Source organism: Pituophis catenifer, unplaced genomic scaffold (assembly GCF_029215685.1).
Source record: "Pituophis catenifer annectens isolate HBS135680 unplaced genomic scaffold, rPitCat1.0.hap2 SCAF_5, whole genome shotgun sequence".
Classification (NCBI taxonomy): domain Eukaryota; kingdom Metazoa; phylum Chordata; class Lepidosauria; order Squamata; family Colubridae; genus Pituophis; species Pituophis catenifer.
Window position 1 is genome coordinate 7,317,045 of NW_027256885.1, and position 5,401 is coordinate 7,322,445.

The window sequence follows — 5,401 nt, forward strand, 5'->3', positions numbered from 1 at the left end:
GCAGGGGTCCAGGATGTCCTGGACTTCCTACAGGCCGGGCTGGATAGGGGACTGGCCCCTGCGACGCTGAGGAGGCAGACAGCAGCCCTATCAACAGTCATCAAGTGCCCACCATACCAGACGCTAGCACATCACCCGCTCATCAAGGACTTCTTACATGGCGCCACAAACCTGTGCCCACCCACAGTGCACCGCTACCCAACCTGGGATCTCACCTTGGTGTTGCGAGTCTTAACGAGGGCTCCCTTCGAACCTTTGGACTCGGTGCCTCTCAAGCACCTATCCTTCAAGGTGGCATTTCTCTTAGCTATCACCTCGGCCAGGAGAGTGTCAGAGCTAGCAGCCCTGTCTGTCCGGAAGGATCTTTGCATCTTTAGAGATTCGTCTGTGATCCTGCGTCTGGACCCCGCCTTCGTACCCAAGGTGAACTTGTGGTTCCATCGTGCCCAGGAGCTCATCCTGCCGGATTTCTGCCCATCGCCTCGCGACCATAGAGAGAGAGAATGGCATACCCTCGATGTGCGTCGGGCGCTTCTCATATACATCCGGAGGACAGCTTCATTCCGACGCACTGAAGCCCTACTGGTGTCGTATACTCCAAGCTCTATGGGCTCGAAGATCTCAGCCTCCATGGTGAGCAGATGGATCAAGGCGTGCATTGCACTGGCATATGACTTGAACTCTAAGCCGCTGCCCGGCAAGATTATACCACACTCCACACACAGCGCGGCCACTTCCGCAGCCTGGGCTACACAGGCTTCGATAGAAGACATTTGTAGAGCGGCGACCTGGTCATCCCTATCTCCCTTTGTTCGCCACTACAAGATTGACGCCTTTAGTTCAGCAGAGGCGTCGTTTGGCCGCAGGGTGCTCCAGAGGGTCCTGGCAGAGGAGGACCCTACAGGCAGTCAGCCTCCTGCCCATGGGGTCTGAGCTTGGGTATATCCCATTGATGGATAGTGGGAGCAGCGCTCAGGAAAATGGACGTTGACTTACCTGAACGTCCCTTTTCTGGGCGCTGCGTACACTATCCATACCCGCCCTAGTTTCGGCTTCCTGCCAATTTTTTAGTGTTCTTGGTTGTTTCTGTTGTGCAAATAAAGTTTGGTTCATCACTTAACGGTGTGGTTACTGCGCCTTCGTTCAGACTGGGGAATCATGGGATTTGGGGGCGTGGCTGGGCAGCAGGAAAGGGAAATTAGCTCTCACTCAGTTGTTGCCAAGCACTGAAGGATTAACCCATTGATGGATAGTGTACGCAGCGCCCAGAAAAGGGACGTTCAGGTAAGTCAACGTCCATTTTTGATAGGGAAACTTTATTAGTAGATGGTGGGCATGCAGTGAACATAATATATCTGGACTTCAACAGAGTGAAAAAAAAATGCTGGCTGAGGAGTTGAAGTCCATAAGTCTTAAAGTTGCCAAGGTTGGAGACCTCTGCGTTAAGGGTCATTGCACTTAAATCCCTCTTTTAAGTGGGTCATTAAGTGTGAACTACCTGTGAACCTGTGAAGGTGGAGTCTTGTTCCTTTTGGGGACTGATGCATAAACAGAAGCATAGAATCAAAATCACATGAATATTAGTATTACAAAGCCTTAGGAAGCCCCCCGCCCCCCGGAATCCTGCATTCAGTTTTGGTCACCAGATTACAAAAAAGATGTTGAAACTTTGGAAAAAGTGCAGAGAAAAGCAACTAAGGTGATTAAAGGCCTTAAAACGAGAACATACAAAGAACATTCACAGGATTTGGATTTGGCCAGTCTAGAGAAAAGAAGGACTAGGTGGGACGTGATAACAGTATTCCAATACTTGAGGGGGTGCCACAAAGAAGAGAGGGTCCATTTTTCAAAGCACCAGAAGGCAAGACAAGAAACAATGGATGGAAATTAATCAAGGAGAGAAGCAGCCTGGAATTAAGGAGAAACTTCCTAACAGTGAGGACAATTAACCAATGGAACAGCTTGCCTTCAGAAGTTGTAGGTGCTCCATCACTGGAGGTTTTTAAGAAGAGATTGGACAGCATTTGTCTGGAATGGCCGAGGGTCTCCTGCTTAAACAGGTGGTTGGACTAGAAGACCTCCAAGGTCCCTTCCAGCTCTATTCTGAATTGAAATTGAATTGATGCCAGAGCAGCATGAAAAATTGGGGGTGGGGCAAGTTGTATCTGAGGTCTCCATCTGTACGGTTCCAATTTGGCATAAATGGATTCTTTTTTGCGTGGGACACAACCCGCCCACCCCCCATTTGAGGAAGGTCCCGGGATAAGCAGCGAAACGTTTCAGAGAAATGTCCAGCTGCCGTGACTCGGCTTCCTGACCATTCTATCTGGATAATGACCGAGAAACTTAATGGACCTCCTCCGAATTGTATCTCATAATGGACTTTTGCATTTGGCCTGTCTTCTATCAGGCCTCACCTCCTCCTCCTGCTCCTGCTCCTGCTCCTCCTCTTCCTCCTCCTCCCTCGAACCTCTTGAAGAGCTTTCGCTTCTCATCCAAGAGCTGTTCGGACGGAACAGCGGAAGATGGAAGGATTTCTATTCTTTGCAGTCATCTGATCATTGGTACTCTCAGAGTTCTCAAGGCTGCTCGGAGGTTTATTCGTGTCCTTGGGGTTGCCCGGATGGTGCAAATGGGTGTGGAGGCTTCTTGGAACTGCTGGAAGGACGGGAGATGGGTGGGGTTGTATCTATTCCCCCCCCCCATTGAGAGATGGCTGTTCAGTTCGTAAGGTGGGTGGCCCCTGTTTGACCCCTCTTTCAAGAAGCTGAGGAAGCTTCTTGGATGAGAAGCGAAATGTCTTCAGGAAAAAAAAACAAAGTCCAGGGGCCTTTTGAAAAAAGACTTTTGAGACAACCATGACCTGGATGAGTGACGAGCTCCAGAGATGAGGGACATACAAAGTTGTCTTCTCAAATTTAACAGAATAATCACAGAGGTAGAAGGGACCTTGGAGGTCTTCCAGTCCAGCCCCATGCTCGAGCAAAAGTTTCTCTTTGGCTGAAATATTAGATAAGGCAACAATTTCCTGAAATTGTATTTGTTTTGACAAAGGGATTTATATCCTTTTATATATAACTTTATATATCTTCTTTATATAACTTTTCTATATATCCTCTTTAAATCTTTATATATCTTTATATTATCTTTATATACCTTCTTTATATAACTTTATATATCTTTATATAACTATATCTTCTTTATATATTATATAATTCTATATATCTTCTTTAAATATCTTTAAATATCTTTATATTATATAAGGATAATATAAAGAAGATATAGTTATATAAAGATATATAAAGTTCTTTATATAAAGATATATAATCTTTATATAACTTTTTATATAACTTTATATATATATTTATATATATATATAATTTTATATATCCTTTAAATAGCTTTATATAATTTTATATATCTTCTTTAAATATCTTTATATATCTTTTTTAGATATCTATATAATCATCTTTATATAACTTTACATATCTTGATACATCTTCTTTATAGTTTTCTCCTTTCCCCCTTTTATACTTCTTTTTATGTGTATTAATATTTTAACTCTGTCATTTGAGATTTGAATAAAACTTATTCTGAAAAATAAAAGGGCCTATGGTGGCTGAATAATTCAGCCAGAAGTCAAGAGGTTAAGCACTCCAAAACAAGCCAATTTTTTCTACTTGCTTGCACTTTCTAATTTGGACACTTTAAATGCATCTCAGGTTGCTAGTCCTCGGGGTTTACAACTATAGCACTGACAGCTCTCTTTCTTCAGAACCAAAGTTGGCAACTTTAAGACTTGTGGACTTGCAACTCCCAGAATTCCCCAGCCAGCAGAGAGAATTCTGGGAATTGAAGTCCACAAGTCTTAAAGGAGCCACGTTTGGAGACTCCTCTTCTAAAGTGTCATACTGGATGTTCTCCATTGCCCAAAGCTTTTTCCTTAGCTGTTTCTTGGAAAAGGCAAATTCAGATGATGAACTGTAAGAGGGGGGCTGTGTCAGAGGGAACGCTTAAGAAGGGGCTGGGAGAAACGCACCGGATGGCATCCCAGGCCCCAACACAAGCAGAGTCCGCCAAGTCCTGCCTGTTGTAAAGATAGCAACATGGTTCTACCATCCAAAATATGAATGGATACCTTGATACAAAAACCACAAACAGAGTCAGGGAGGCAAACGGCATCCTGGCTTGTGCAGGGACTGACAATTTTGACAATCTTGCTGCCATTGCACAGAAAGTTGTGACACCTTTCCATCACGCCATTTAGAGCCGCCATCGGGCACTCCGGGTTGACCGCCGCTGGGTACCGCAGCCTGGCAAGTCAGATTAAAGATGGAGGAGGAAGGACTGGGGCCCTTGGTGCTCTCTGAGCTGGGTGGTTTCCTTGCAGACGTTTCATGACCCAACTAGGGAACATCATCAGTGCTAGAAGGCTGGAAGAGGGGGAGGGGGGGAGGAGGAGTAACTGGGGGGTCCTTGGTGCTCTTCTTACAGATGTTATGTGGCCAACTAGGGAAGATCAGCTGGCTGGGTGACTTTGGGCCAGTTGTTCTCTCTCAGCCCAGCCCGCCTCACAGGGTTGTTGTGGGGAAAAGAAGAGGCAGAACGTCCGTAGGATAGGTTCAGTGTCTTGAGGGTTTTATAGCAAGACGAAACGGGGAAAACGAATGAATGAATGGTCTGAAATGGAATAAGGTTTCCTGCTTGCGCAGGGGGTTGGACTAGAAGACCTCCACGGTCCCTTCCAGATCTATTCTGACTGACTGACTGATTGAAGCTCTGCCTTCTGCTCTCCTTCCCCCCCCCCACCGGCCAACCCCGCATTCTCTCCGCGTCACGCCTCCTCTCCGATGCCCGGCGACGCCGGTGCTTAGGACCCAGAAGGCGGTCGGGGCTTGCTCGGAGGAGGGTGTGCTGCACGGCGGAGGGGAGGGGAGGGGGGCGACGGGGACGGAAAATCAGCGGCGGCCCCCTCCCCACGCCTCGAAAAGACAAGGAAGGCAGCGAGCGGCTGGAGCAGGCGGGCGTGGGTCGTGGGGCTTGCCCGGACGAGCTGCTGCCTGCTCCCCTTCACTCTTTCCCGCAGGGCTCGGGCGTTTTTGCGCAGCCGGCGGGGTGGGGGGCGGCCGACTCCGCAGCCCCCTCCTCCAAAGCGGGCTCGGGGGTCGCTTGGCCCAGCCGGGGGTGGGGTGGGGATAGCCTTCCCCCCTTCCGCAGCCCCCGCCTCCAAAGCGGGGGTCGGGGGATGGGGAGAGAAGAGCCGGCGGGCCGGGAAGCATGGGCGTGGGGCGGGAGGAGCATGGCAGGTTGAGTCGGGGAGCGTCCGGAAGAGGAGGAGGAGGAGAAGGGGGTCGCGGCTGAGAGGAGAGGGGGTCGCGCGCGCCCCCGAAAAAGGCGCATC